Raw genomic sequence first — 16,699 nt, forward strand, 5'->3', positions numbered from 1 at the left:
ATAATAATAATAATAGTAATAATAATAATAATAGTAGTAATAATAATAATAATAATAATGACTATGTATATGAAAGTAAACATACTTTTCTTTTCTGAATGTCAGTCCCATTGTTAGTTGGGAATTTTCTCGTTATGTTCTTGCAGCTTGTGAGTTATTCTCATCGAGCAGAGACATAAGACGATAGAATGGGGTGAAAGAGATATATAAGAGGTAGATAGGTTAGAGGAAGAGAAATAGAACGGTAAAATTCGAAGCTGTGATGGAGAGGAGAAAGAAAGAGATGGGAGGGGCACAAGAATGGTGGTTATACCGTCCCTAATATGAAAGCTTTGAGTTCCCTCTTGAATGTTGAGTAGTTCTGGATAAGACGCAGATCACAGGGGAGCGCGTTCCATAGTCGTATGGCTGAGATGGAGAATGACACGGAGAAAGATTTTGTGTTATGTAAAGGTACAGCCAAGATGATAGACGTATCCGATCTGGTGTTGCGATTGTGGAATGACGATAGGTGTTTAATGTGAGAAGATAAGTATTGGGGGCACCAGTGGCTAAGAAATCGATGAAGTAAGCACATCGTGTGGAGATCGCGTGCCGTATGTGGGCGTATCCAACCTAGCTGGGAGTATGAAGGACTGATATGATCATACAACCGAATATTGCACACGTATCTAACGCAAGCATTCATCACTAGCTCGAGGCATCTAGAATTTTCACTATTTGTGCCGTGTTGAACTACATCGCAGTAGTAAAGATTAGGCAAGACTAGTGTTTGGACTAATTTTTGTTTAACATGGGTTGGAAATATTTTTCTAAACTTTTGAATTGCATGTAGGGAGGAGAGCGATTTCCGGCAAGCTGTGACTGTTTGTTCTTCCCAGTTTAGGTGTTCATCCAAGATTATTCCAAGGTCTTTTACTGTTTTTTGGTATGGTAGTTGGGTACCATTGAGGAGTATTTTAGGGACTGTTTCGCGAAAGTACCGGCTGATTAACTTTGGATGAGATATAAGTATGACCTGGGATTTCTTGGGGTTTAGTTTCAGACCTAGGTTCTGTGCCCATCGAGAAACAGAACAAAGATCTGCGTTCATACTTGCTACTGCGCCAGCAATGTTTTTGGGGCTTGCACTTAAGTACAGTTGGATGTCGTCGGCATAAAGATGGTAGTTGCAGGAGTGAATCACTGAAGAAATATCATTAATGTACAGTGAGAAGAGTAGTGGACCAAGGACGGAGCCTTGGGGAACTCCAGAGCGCACGCTTTTCCATGATGACTTTTCCGACCCACAAATGACTTGTTGACTTCTGTTTTTGAGGTAGCTGTCGAACCATTGTATTGCGCTGTTTGAGAAATTCAGCTGTTTCATTTTAATTAGTAATATATCGAAGTCAACTGTGTCAAAAGCCTTGCTAAAGTCAAGCAGTGTTAGGATAGTAGCTTCACGTCTGTCCATAGCATGTTTAATGTCATCAGTTACTTTGATTATTGCCGTTGCTGTACTATGGTGCTTTCGAAAGCCTGACTGATATTCGTTATGGATGTTATGAGTTTTGAGGTAATCCGTCAGTTGTTCATGGACGATGTACTCTAGGGCTTTAGAAATTGCAGGTAGTATGCTGATCGGCCTGTAGTCACCTGGCGACTTAGGGTTGTCAGTCTTGGGTATAGGCTTAATTAAACTTTGCTTCCATTCAGTAGGATATGTACTACTGACAAGAGACAGGTTGAAGATGTCTGTGATAACTGGAATAATAGTGTCTACGACGTTCTTAATCACCAATGCTCACTCCATCATTTCCTACTGCCTCGGAAGAGATTCTCATAATTGCCTTGTGTACTGTGCCGGTAGTGACATGTTTTAGGAAAAACTTGTCTCTCGAGAGATTGATATCTTGGGGCTGGTAATTTGTCGCTGCGTGGCAGTTTGCAGCTGTTGAGAAGAAATCGTTTAATTCTTCTGCAGACGCTTGATAAACAGCGTCAGATCTTCGCTTCCCTATACCGAAACTGCGCAGCTTTTTCCACAGTGCAGCAGGTTTTGATATGCCGCATACGACAGAGCGGGCATGTCTGATTTTGGCATTCCTCACGCTTTGCTTGGTTCTGTTTCGGAGTTTCCTATAAGCTTCGTGCGCCTCGGGAGTTGGGTTACGCTTGAAGGCCCTATGTGCAGCATCACGTTTATTCATTAACTGACGTAATGCAGTGGTGAGCCACGGAGCGGGAGCTCTCTTTACCTTAACAGTGCGTTGATGAGCATGTTTATCATACAGTGCAATAATTTTGCGACATAATTGCCGAATTTTTTCGTCTAAAGTCGGTTCATCGTTTATATCATGCCAAGGGATGTCTGAGCAATCCTTTTGAAGAGCGTCATGGTTAACATTTTTTAAGTTTCTGTAGGTTACCAGGTGAGATTTTTCTTTGGTAGTATGCATTGAGTAATTTAAAAATATCACGTCATGAGCAGAGAGTCCCGGAGCGGATGTCTGATTGGCGCGGATTATTTTATCTGGTCGCTTTGTTGCTATTATATCTATGATTGTGTGGCTGTGTGGCGTGTGATGAGTTGGGTCCAGCGGTGTTAAACTCATATCATTGGAGTGGAACAGTCGCCTTAGTTTTTCGGCAGAGGGAGATTTTAACTGTAAGTCGATGTTTGTGTCGCCCATAATGATTATGTGTTCATACTGTGTCACGAGTGAGGACAGGGCAGACTGAAAGGAGGACATGGCACCGACGTTTGGAGGTTTGTAGATTACTCCAATTAGCAGTTTCTGATTTGATGTATTTATTTCGAAAAACAAGAACTCTGCTTCTCCTTCGCCCTTTGCATCCGATGTGCATAGCACAGTAGGTGTCAGATCAGAGCGAACATAGGCACCCACACCACCCCCGCGTCGTGTTTCACGATCTGCCCTTAGGAGAGAGTAACCAGCGATTCGGATAGCGTCGGAAGAAATGTTTGGTTTCAACCAAGTTTCCGAGACGAGGATAATGTGGAACAGCGATTGCAGAACAGGTCACAGAACTCGTCGAAGTGAGCCGTTAGCGACTGCGCGTTCGCGTGGGCCACAAAGAGCTCGCCGCCGGAACCGGTCCACCCATTGTGGCCGCCTGTAGGACCGAGCGCGCTCCGTTTACCTGCTGGCCGGAAGAGGGACAAAAGCTCGATTTCGCGGGGCAAGACATATTTACAGGTGTATCTTCTCTATTTCGACCATCATCACTTATTTTGCTCCCCAAATTGCAAAACCCTTTACTACTTTAAGTGTCTCATTTCCTAATCTAATTCCCTCAGCATCGCCTGACTTAATTTGACTACATTCCATTATCCTCGTTTTGCTATTGTTGATGTTCATCTTATATCATCCTTTCAAGGCACTGTCCATTCCGTTCAACTGCTCTTCCAAGTCCTTTGCTGTCTCTGACAGAATTACAATGTCATCGGCGAACCTCAAAGTTTGTATATCTTCTCTATGAATTTTAATACCTACTCCGAATTTTTCTTTTGTTTCCTTTAGTGCTTGCTCAATATACAGATTGAATAACATTGGGGATCGGCTACAACCCTGTGTTACTCCCTTCCCAACCACTGCTTCTCTTTCATGCCCCTCGACTCTTATAACTGCCATCTGGTCTCTGTACAAATTGTAAATAGCCTTTCACTCCCTGTATTTTACCCTTGCCACCTTTAGTATTTGAAAGAGAGTATTCCAGTCAACATTGTCAAAAGCTTTCTCTAAGTCTACAAATGCTAGAAATGTAGGTTTGCCTTTCCTTAATCTTTCTTCTAAGATAAGTCGTAAGGTCAGTATTGCCTCGCGGGTTCCAGTATTTCTACGGAATTCAAACTGATCTTCCCCGAGATCGGCTTCTACTAGTTTTTCCATTCGTGTGTAAAGAATTCGTGTGAGTATTGTGCAGCTGTGGCTTATTAAACTGATTGTTCGGTAATTTTCACATCTGTCAACACCTGCTTTCTTTGGGATTGGAATTATTATATTCTTCTTGAAGTCTGAGGATATTTCGCCTGTCTCATACATCTTGCTCACCAGATGGTAGAGTTTTGTCAGGACTGGCTCTGTCAAGGCCGTCAGTAGTTCCAATGGAATGTTATCTACTCCGGGGGCCTTGTTTCGACTCAGGTCTTTCAGTGCTCTGTCAACCTCTACACGCAGTATCGTATCTCCCATTTCAACTTCATCTACATCCTATTCCATTTCCATAATATTGTCCTCAAGTACATCGCCCTTGTATAGACCCTCTATATACTGCTTCCATTTTTCTGCTTTCCCTTCTTTGCTTAGAACTGGGTTTCCATCTGAGCTCTTGATATTCATACAAGTGTTTCTCTTTCCTCCAAAGGTCTCTTTAATTTTCCTGTAGGCAGTGTCTATCTTACCCCTATTGATATAAGCCTCTACATCCTTAGATTTGTCGTCTAGCCATCCCTGCTTAGCCATTTTGCACTTCCTGTCGATCTCTTTTTTGAGACGTTTGCATTCCTTTTTGCCTGCTTCATTTACTGCATTTTTATATTTTATCTTTTCATCAATTAAATTCTATAATTCTTCTGTTACCCAAGGAGTTTTACTAACCCTTGTCTTTTTACCTACTTGATCCCCTGCTGCCTGCCTATTTCATCCCTCAGAGCTACCCATTCTACTTCTACTGTACTTCTTTCCCCCATTGCTGTCAATTGTTCCCTTATGCTCTCCCTGAAACTCTGTACAACCTCTGGTTTTTTTCAGTTTATCCAGGTCCCATCTGCTTAGATTCCCACCTTTTTGCAGTTTCTTCAGTTTTAATCTACAGAAGTTAGTTATTATTATTATTATTATTATTATTACTATTGTTATTATTAATATTTGTGGCGTTGGTAGTGGCGTTAGTTGTAGTGGTAGTAGTAGATGTTGTTGTTGTTTTATTTGATGCGTTTTGTTTCATGTGTTTAAATTATTGTTTATTGTACTATTTTTTCTCCCTATAATAACTGGAGAGTCTCCCAAACCTTTCCAGCCACGCTACGCCACTGGTTCCAACCGATGATTTACTTCTCATATCAGACTAACAGTTAGTGTCCGCTACTGATCTGTTCCTTACAGTTTAGCACTTTTAAAATTTCCTACTTCAGGCATCTTTTTAAACTAGTCCACATTGTTTACTGTTCAGCATCTTTCTTGATTACTGTCTTTCCACTTGTGACACAGCAGTAAGGAAAATCCTACATATCAACCTAATGTACTATATACAATATATAAAATTTCACGCTACATATAGCGATCGCTGATGAGTCATTATTCTCCGTTACATATGTTTTCACAGAGGACATTAGTGATCATCAAATTAATCAGTCTAAAAATTTTATTTTACTCCAGGTTTACACTTCATTTATGCAGTATTTAAACAGGGGCTGTGCTGGTCAAAGCCAGGAACAATTTCATCTTGGTATTACCAACAGCATACAAACTTTTGCCTCTAACATTTTTATCCTCATTAATTTTACTTACTAACATAAACTATTACAATCAAAAGTACTGCAACATAAAATAATTTTTATTCTCACAAATGTACTAAGTATGTAAAGCGCATGTCTAAATTCATCAATGCCCATAATGCTCTCCCCTCTGTAATTTTAAGTTACAAGAAATAGCTGCAAACGTCTGAACACAACATTATGTGACAGTTCTTTGGAACAAGACACATCGCTTAATCTCTTCGTTTAAGATTAAAGGAAGTAATCACCATGTCATATATATACTTATTAAGATATGTATAAGTGCATATTTACAATATTACACTGTTCTTTCTCTAAGACGCTTCAGTATGTAAGTCTTAATGAACACCTAACAGCCAAGTCCAAACATAGACAATGAACCATGGTTTATTTTCAAAGACTATACCTAAGAATTTAATTTATTTACCAGCGATTCATCCCGAACATTGACACATTTAATCACACTATGTAAGGATGGAAGTAGTTGCCCAGGAGTAACTGATGAAATTATAACCAAATTACTTTTAAAAATGGGAATTTCATTTGCTTTAATAGTGCCTAAAAGCCTTTTTTAAAAGAAACAGATTTAAAATCATAATCAGAAAGCACCCTCTAAATCTCAAAGTTACAATTTATTGAGAGACAGAAAGAAACAAGTTTTGAGTGTGTGAGCTTTCAGGCACAGAACCTTGTCGCTCCCTTTTGACACGGCCATAGTTACGACTGCTCACAACAGCCTCTGAAAGACTACACTGGTGCAAATCTGCAACATACCACATTACTTTAAACTAAGAGTTTTAACAATTTACACATGGTACAGAACATTAACATTTAAAATATTAATCTTGCCACCAAAGGTGCAACTTGATTTTAACTACTAAGGAATGTCTTACAGTGAAAGGGTGGCAGCTTTATATATCAAAACGATCATTTAAATAACAGACCATGAAATGCAATCTTATATACAATTCTACAAGGTTGGCCAAACTATAGTTACGATGCTCTACAGTACACAGATACCGCCTCTGAAGATCTTAGGCAGTAATATCAAAGTTCCCAAAGATGAAAAAATATTTCAGGTACTAGGCCGTTACACTCCAAGCCATAATTTTGTTAGCACACCAAATCCGACAAACATGACAGTGGCAGCTACTAATGTACGTTACATTGATAGGGAGATTACCGAACTACCTGAACCACAGGTTGCTGTAACCACCACTACCTAGAGACAGGGCCGAGGCGCGAAATTCATAGCAGGTCGTGACATCACTCCAAGCCGGCCACGATGTTGTGTTTCGAAGCGTTTGTTATCTACACGTTTCTAGGATCGAGTGCTACATTCCTGCTTAAAACTAGCTATCACAGAGTTTATGTGTAGTGAAACTTCTGTGAACATGGTTTACAAATGTTGTATGCCAAGGTGTCGTGAGAATTACGGAACTGGACCGAAAGTAATGTCGATTTCTATTCCAAAAGATGCGAATCTGTGTCGGAAATGGCTTTCAGCGATTCATTGGGACAATTTACAACCCACTGGGAACATGAAGGAATGAAAAACTATATACCTAGTACAATTATTATTTTTTTCTAGTGGAATATCTTGAATTTTGGATACTTTTGACTAAAATTGTGAGAAAAGTTAGTAGTAAATAGTATTCCTTTTCAAGTGGCTTTATTTTGATTTTGAAAACGAAATGTAACTTTGTGGCTCGAGTTACTTTTTATTCGTGTCTGAATTTCTCCGCAGTTTGTATTTTGTTACGCATTACCGATACGTTTTATTCTCTATTTGTGAGTGGGTATTGTTTTTCACTCTCGCATTAGTTAGCATGAGTACTAACGAATGTTGAAACTGGTGTTTTCATGTTTAAAAAGCAATCTCTCTGTATGAAGCATATCTGTGTTATTTTTCTATGTGTTAGCATTTCCTGTTAGACGTTCGCCAACGCACGACCAAATAATTATGTTCCAACCTTACCTAAATTCAGGTTACAATGCAGAATAGGTGTCTCATATAACGATATTCTCGTTAATAACGCATCCAGTTACTTAATCTGTACGGTATTTTAAATGTTTCAGATGGTTAATTGACATGACAAGTGTCCTTTAGTTCATGCAACAGAGCTTGGTATGGAATGTTTAGTTGATATCTTCTTAACATTCATCCAGTTGGATGGTCATGACTGTCTTACTGAGGTGTTACTTATGTTGGCATCTGTTCAACTTTATTTTGTGTTTAGCATCCGCTTGCTTTGGAGTTGTTCTATCCAAACATGAAATTTGTGCGATATCAAGACTCTAATTCAGTGTTTCCATCAATGACTCAGTTTTAATGAACTGGCATAAAAACACCCACAGTGAAATAATATTCGGCAGCTGTTGATATCTCGTATGCCATGACAATGAAGAAACTGTAAAGTCAAAAATACAAAATAGTTACTATGTTCACATGCAGAATCCAACAGATTATTGAAATTTGGCGCCACTTAATCCATAATAGGAACTTCACTCTTATAGTTCCATAAATATCGCAGTACTGCTGTAACACAAGCATTTAACAGGTAGACTATATTCATCATATACCGATGCCTGTTTAGGTATGCTCCTAGTGCTTATAGAACTAATTAATAAAAGAATATTACAATGGAATATGCATGCTTTTGTAGAACATGGTATATTGGTGTTAGGCCTAAATGATTCCTGGACTTTCATTAAGGTGTGACCTATCAAGTCGACATTGGTGGAAAATGAATGACTATCCAGTGTTTTTTACTTTCACATACAGACACATATCTCTAGATCATGCTGTATATTGTACTGACTCACACTACTTTGTTGTAGGTTTGTGAACTTCACTTCACCAAATGTGACATATGCCAGCATACGGAATGTTATGATGAATTGAAAGGCACAAAGCTTACTGTCAAGCTTTCAAGACCAAGACTTAGAGAGTGCACTGTCCCATCAGTGTTACCAGGCTGCCCAAGCTATTTTTCTACTCTATCCACCAGCTCTCAGGAAAGTGCAGAGGAAAGGTGAGCTAGATTGGACAATAAACATCTTCTACAAGCAATTAAAGACAGTATAGTAACCAAAACAGAGTATGATTCAAGGAAGTTATTTTCTAGTTTTGAAGCATTTCTGCAGTGCTTAGAAAGAGAAACCATTCCCAGAGAGTGGACCATTCTTAGGAAAAGTGACTGTGACCTATTTCTATTGCTTATTATATTGCCCGCTCCATCTGTGTCTGTATCTGTTGTAGTGACAAATGATTTGCAACTGTCTGCCTATCGAAGTAAGACTGAGATAAGAAGGATAGGGAATAGCAAAATATCAGACAAACTTTCAAATATGAATGATTTGTTTACAGTATTAGACAAAATGAAAGAATTAGTCAGTGCAAAAGAAAATTCATTAAAAAGCCAGTGCCTTATTATACAGGACATATTAAATGATATGTGCAGTTCTGTAGATGAAGAAAAAACAGAAACTAATTCAATTCTTAAGTGAGAAAGTTAGGTTGCTATGTAGCTGTGAGGAAAACTATAGGTTTAATCCATACTTTTATGTATTTTGTTGTATCCTACATTCTATCTCCCCTCGTACCGATAAATTTTTGAGGTCATCTGGCAATCTTATTCTTCCTCATCCAAGAACTTTACAGAAAATATGTTCCTCATATACTAATGGTCCTCACAATGAACAAAATGAAGTTGCTATGCTCCTGTATATTAAGGAAAGATTTAAATCTTTGCAGGAAAGTGATTGTACTATTTCTTTAATGATGGATGAAATTCATATTAATCCTTATTTTGATTACAAGAGAGGAAACATTGTGGGGACAGCATTTGATAGTGACAAGGCTGCTACTACAGCATATGTCTTTATGATACAATCATTGCTGTCATCTCTGAAAGATGTAGAAACCTTGTAGCTGAACAGCTATTTTTGTTTGTGAAGAAAATATTATATGGCCTTTATGACATTGGTTTCAGAGTTGTTTGTGTAGTTAGTGACAACAATTCTATAAATAGGAAATCTATGGCACTTTTTAGTTCACCTCCAAAACTCAGTATAGTTTAAAGCCGTTAATCCAACTAAGCCACTATTTTTTACAATTGATTCTGTCCACATCCTTAATTGTATATGTAATAACTGAGTTAATCAAAAGAACTCTAAAGTTTTGCACAAATATCCACAATTTGATGGAAGCAGTGATGATTGTCACTTGTTAATGGCATCTTTTGAAGCATAAGATTGAAAGTAATGGTTTACTTAAGCACTCTTATTGTCTTTCTTTATGTGTTCGACTAAATGATATATTCCAGTGCCCTGTGTCTTTAGTAATAATGATGAAAAATTAGTGTTTCTGGAAACGTTTCTTGTGTGGCTCGATAAGTGGAAAGACTTAGGCCTGAATAATAATACCCTTTCAGGGGAAACCCATATAGCTCTGACACACACAACCTATGGTTTGATTCAGATGGCAAGGTACTGTAAAAGAGCTTGGTTTCACTTACTTTTTGCCTGGGAAAATTCAAACTGATTCTCTGGAAGCAAGGTTTAGCAGTTACCCATCAAAGGCTCGCTCTCAGTATCTCATACCTGTGAGACATATTTTTAATGTGGAAGCGAATATGAGGATGCAGAACATGTTACCACTTATGTTGAATTCAAATACTTTTGGTAAAGTGCCTGTTGCAGAAGCGTTCACCTTTAATTATAATGATGATACGAAAGAGACTATACAAACAGACTCTTAGTTTATGGTTGACTTTATGTATTTGGAGGAAGATTTGAGGCAGGCAGAAAAATACTTTCCAATATTACAATATTTAGGAGGGTATTGTGTTCGCAGTGTAGAGAAGAAACAGCAGTTTGAGTTGTGCAGCAAATACCTTCTCTTAGACAAAGAAATAAACCTACATGGTGAACAGCATCTTACTTTAATCAAAAGTTTGGACAAGGGTGGTCTGTTTTTCCATCAGCCTGATGTTGTGAATGTTGTTCATTACACTTACATTATTGTACAGAAATCAAGATCTGCCATTGATGAAAAAAAAAATTTGTCATCCAACAGTCTATGTGTGCTTGTTCAAAATGTAACCATAAATGCTGTTCAGAAGAAAAGTTTCTTCATAACAGACTTTGTTTGCAATAGTGGTCATTCTACAGACAAAATACTGAAGTTGTTAGTCCAAGCATCCACAAATACATTATTAAATAATTACATTAAGAAAATAATGACACCTTTACTGCATCTTTTCAGAAATGGAAGCTTAGCACATTTTAATTTGCGTACAGTTTACATGCTAGGACATTTATCAGGTGTAACAGGAAATTCAGTTACACTGTATTTGGTCCACTGAAAACAGAGGTAGGTTCCACAATCCATATTGGTGTAGTACCTTCAACTGAGTGCACACTAATAGTCATTTGGCCCATATAGCCTTTAGGTTTTGGATAATTTTCTTCCAACAGTTTCAAATGTCAGAAGGTCACAACTGTTTCCATGCAGACTATTCATCTGAAGTAAATACTTTTTCCAGCACTAATGGCTAGTTTGAATCTCATCATTGTAAAGTGTTATCGGTTTGTGTAAACATCCATCTGTGTGCTTGATACTGGCCTAAGTTTGATACTGGGCCAGTTTTTCATAGTAAGGTTATTATGTCTTTCAGCTTTTCTATGCAGAAATATTTACATCTTCCTTTCAATTTGTTGCGCCTGTGCTGCCCAACAAGGTGAAATCTGTTAAAGTAATTCTGTATTAAACCTCATGTAGTTCATTATAACTATGTATGTAATTAGAGGCTATTATTTTGGCATGCAGACATATGAAACTTACAGTAGAATATTACAATACTACATAGGGAAAGCCAAAAATGGATTTCTCCCATTTTCCTGAATCAGAATGACACCAGGGTGTTTCCTAATGTAGTTACTTCTCATAACAGCTGTTCACCTAGATTTTGATACAAACGGTCAGTATTGTTGCATTTGGGTAACAATTAGTTATTGCTTTGCCTATACTATTTTACTGAGACCTAGTTGCATTCTAGTAGTTGCTTATACCAATCACAGTTTGAAATAGTTTAGTATCAGACACAGTAGTAGGTCTCCATTCCCAAATTTGCATCTCATCCAGACTGTGACCCTTAATTTGTTACTAATATTATTGTTTTTTATTTAACTTTACTAATAAAATCCCTTGGCAGTGTGATGCTGTGTGCCAGGCTTGGACTGTATATGTGTTTAATATGCTAAAAAATTTCATAACAGCAGACACTTTGACACTGAGTGAAAAGTTTGTTCTTTAACTGTTTCTGCCAGTAGCTATAGAATCTCGTGTTATAGAAAATCACTTCACAGCATTAAAATACAGATTCAGTGTTCCATACAGTCAGTCTAATTAAAACAGTTTATTCTAATAGGAATAAAGGGAAAGAGTGCTACAATTTCTTTTCTTAAGGTGTCGTTTATATAGTAATTAAGGGAAAGTTCTCTCCACCTATATACATGGAGAGTTTTCTTGCAAACATTAAGGAGTGACATGTTGCTGCAGTTTATTTGAATGTCTATGACATTATATCCTACACAATTCAGTTTAATTTGATTTATGTTGTACATATTTAGTTAATCCCACAGTTAGATCCTCTGATTTATTTTGTTTACACTTAAGTTCATTACAGGGAAATTGGCCTGCTTCTAGCTTATGTAAGGGTTTCCAACAAATGTTGCATAGCTGTGCAGTAACAATATAAAAGAGTTGTTTCACTTGTGGATCAGGTATTCAATTGTGATGTAAGGTGACTCTGATATGTGATTGTATTCAGTATTACCATTACTTATTATTTTCCAATGACTAGCTACATTTTCACTTTGTTGAATGTCCTTCAGTAGTGCCTCAACCCAGTGAGACCTTTATATCATGGTGCATACATTCCAACAAATGGTTGTTGCTCTACTACTCTGTCTGAGTTAATACATTTGTCAGCATCACAAGTCATCGTTAGTCACAATTATTAAATTTTATAGACAGTAATGTAACCTGTTATACATGTCTGACATGTTTTTCAACTGTGTCATTTTTCATAAATACAGTTTATCAAATATGTACAACTAATCAATCATTCTGAAAGTATAAAAGGCTTCTTGCCTTTTAAGATAGAATTCGTTATCTATTTCCGTAATGGAACCATGTTGTGCCCTCGATTTTGTAACAGCTTTGCAGGAAGAGGATGTACAAATGTCTGACTTATATAAATTATTGTTCATTGCTTCTAGTGTTTTATACATCCTACATTAACATAAACTAATAATAATTACATTATTTTCAGCATGCTGAAGACTACAGTTCTCATGTTACAGTAATTTGTCTACATACTACAAAGAATTAAACTTGCTGTAGTCACCAGCAATGATTTCTGATCTATCCCTGAAGTTACTGAAGTGCAAATGTAAATAACAATCTCCCAAGCTCTGAAATTTAATACAGTTCTTCGTATTGAATAGAACATTCCATTTTTTATTGGATAGCTTGATTCCCTTAATGAGTCACTGTCCCCTGCAGTCACGTAGGTAGACGCTTAATGAAATTCTATTACGAAATACAGATTCAAACAATGGAACAAATTTATCTAGAAATAGGTTAAATTTATTATTGACGATTTTAGCTTGACACATTGTCTCATTCCAACTGCTGCAAATGTCTGCTGAAGGTTTGTAGAGGTTCACTGTTGACTTGTATACATGTCGTGTTGATAAAGCTACTGTTGTTTGCAGGACTTACAGCATGTATTTTGAACAGCTGACCATTATGGTCCGGAATAGATCTAAAATTTCACTTAAACATATGATGCTAATTCTTTTATCAGCAGAGTATTGTCAGTCAGGGTTGTAAAGTTTTTGCGACACTTGAAAGTCAACAACTGCACACAGCTCATTACATGCTCAAAATCTGCCATATTTTTACAGGAAAGAAAATTTACATAATAATAACAACGCATGACTATTTTTGTTTCTGAGAACAGGTGAGTTAAAAGTTATAGTTTGCTTGGGTAATGTAGACAGCTTTCCTGAGGGAGCACTATAAACAGTTACACAATATTTATTTAGGATACTGAATCAGAGTAATTTAATATTATACACAGTATTATTGCAGAATTATTCAAGTGAGTGTAAATAATAGTCGTCTGGTCCAGAAAGGATGTACTTTATCACAGTGCATTTTTCATAAATATACCTTGTTTTATCACGTATATCGCAATATTATTTACATCTCGCACTCGTACGTTTCCACTGGGTATTGATAAGTCTTAAGCAGTTACACTACCAGTAAAAAAAATTATAAACTATATCTTCTGCTATATCACGATAGATAAATTAACATATTTTAATCATACGGCAAAGTACTCTCCTCTTTGCGTGGTGTCATTTGCCAAGATCCCGTTTCGTTATCTCCAGCGGTTTACAGGATATCAGAGACGTTATGAATATTTCGTTCCCGCGCGTTGCGATGGGAAGAGAAGTTGCTGCAGATGCTTAATTTTTTTCGGGATTGGATGCAGATATTGATCCAAAGTTTTACAAAAATTTCTAAACCTCATCTATATATCATACTCAGCAATCGAATGTATAATATGCATCTAACACAAATAAATAGCAACCCCTATTTTTAATGGCAACGTTCTCAAATTTGATAGATGTGAAATTCCACAATAGTTATGACCATTATCGAAATGATTGGCACTTCAACCTGAAGCTGCCATATAAAGCTAAAGGTATTTCAGAAATTAATTATTTTTTACGGCACAGATTTTGTAAAACCGTTTGACCAAGATTTGCTGGCCGCGCGTCTCGAACCAAGAAAGTTTCATCAAATTCTTGAAATATTTGACAGTATTCAATAGCTTCAGTTGCCCTCTCTCCTTTCATAAGTCCTGCCCCTTGTATTTTCTGTCACTGTGACCATGACTTTGGTGAACTACACCTGAATACTTCCACCAGAAGAAGTCAGCCTCATTCCGCGAACTGCCTTGTCAAAGAGGGCGGAGGAGCAGAACAAAGATCTCTTGTTCTTATGGTGGGAAACTGCCACTCCGGAAGAACCAGCAATGATCAAAGGCATGAGATGCTGCAGGCAAGGAAACCACTACATTAAAGAGACGTAACTTGTATCCACAAAACAAGTGGCCTGTAACTGAAAAGTTTCATGATGATCGCTCCGTTGGCAAATAACTCCGAAATAGTGCCCCATTCTGATCTCTGGGAGGGGACTGTCAAGAAGGAGGTGACCACGACAAAAAGACTGATTAACTAAAGAAAATATAACATTCTTAGAATATGGGTGTGGAATGTCAAAAACGTGAACATGGCGGGGAAGTTGAAAAGAGAAATGCAGTGCCTCAAGCTCGATACAATAGAGCTCATTTAAGTGAAATGGAGGAAAGACAACGATTTCTGGTCACGTTAGTATAGGGTAATATCAGCACCAGCACAAAAAGATATAACGAAAGTAGTATTCGTTATGAATAGAAAGGGAGAGAGCTCGTTTCTGTGAACAATTCAGTGATAGGTTTCTTGTTATCAGAATCGACAGCTAACGAACACCGACAACGATAGTTCAGATTTGTATGCCGTCATTTCAAGCTGAAGAGACAGAGAAAATATATGAGGGTATTGAAAAGCTAATGCAGTGTCTAAATCGAGAAGAAATTGTCATAGACGTGGGTGACAAGGATGCTGTAGTAGTGGGAGCAGCAGAAGAAAACGTTACAGGAGAATATGGGCTTGTGACAAGGAATGAGGGAGGTGAAAGACTAATTGAGTTGTGTAATAAATTCAGCTAGTAATAGCGAATTATCAGTTCAAGAATCATAAGAGGAGAAGGTAATCTTGGGAAAGGTCAGACAGAGACTACGAAATCAGATAATCAATTGTAAGGCGTACCCAGGAGCAGATCACAGTGTAATAGTGATGAAGAGTAGGATGAAGTTTAAGTGATTGGCCAGGAGGAATGAATATTCAAAGGAGTGTGATATGGATGTACTAATAAATGACGACATATGGAAGACGTTCTCTGACGCTACAGATAGGGGAATAAAGAATAGCTCTTAAGGCAGCACAGTTTGAATGGAATTGACATCTCTAAGAAGCGCAAAGTTTGAAGGAAAAATATAAGACAGTTAAGGCAACTCAGAACAAACCATGGGTAACAGAGATTTACTTCAATTGATCGCTGAAAGAGGCAAGTACAAAAATGTTCAGGGAGGCTCAGGAATGCAGAAATACAAGCTACTGAGAAATGAAATACATAGGAAGTGCAGGAAAGCTAAGACGAAACAGCTGTTGGAAAAATGTGTGGAAATCGAAAAAGAAATGATTGTCGGAAGAACTGACTAAGCATATAGAAAGCTCACAATACATTTCAGTGAAATTAAAAGCGAGGGTCGTAACAATGAGATTGCAGTGGGAATGCCACTGTTAAATGTAGTCGAGAGAGCGCATAGATGGAAAGAGTACAATGAACGCCTCTGTGAGTTTAGTGTGATGGAACAAGAAACAGCAGTCGTTAAAGAAGAGACAGGCGAGAAAGTACTAGAATCAGGATTTAAGAGACCGCTGGAAGACATAAGATCATGTAAGGCAGAAAGCTTTGATAACATTCCAACAGAATATCTAAAATCGTTTTGGGAAGTGACAAAAAGCAACTATTCACCGTAGTGTCTAGAATGTATCAGTTGGTGACATACCATATGCCTTTCGGAAAATTTTCATCCTCAAAATTTCGAAGACTGCAAGAGCTAACAAGTGGGGGAATTATCGCACAATCAGCTTAACATCACATGCAGCCAAATTACTAATAAATATAAGGTACAGAAGAATGGAAACGAAACACAGGAAGTCTTTGATGCCAATCACTTTGGCTCTAAGAAATGTAAAAGGCAGAAGAGAGGCAATTAGGTCGTTGCGGTAAATCATGCAAGGAAGACTACAGAAAAATAAACGCGGTCACAGGATTTTTCGACCTGGAGAAACCGTTGGACATTGTAAAATGGTACAAGACATTCAGAAACTCTAAGAAAGGTAAGGGTAAGCAATACGGACGTACGGATAAAATACAATATCTACAAGAGCCTAGAAGGAATGATAAGGGTGGACAGCCAAGAGCGTAGTGATATGAATAAGAAGAGT

This window comes from Schistocerca gregaria, chromosome 5 (genome assembly GCF_023897955.1).
Source record: "Schistocerca gregaria isolate iqSchGreg1 chromosome 5, iqSchGreg1.2, whole genome shotgun sequence".
NCBI lineage: Eukaryota > Metazoa > Arthropoda > Insecta > Orthoptera > Acrididae > Schistocerca > Schistocerca gregaria.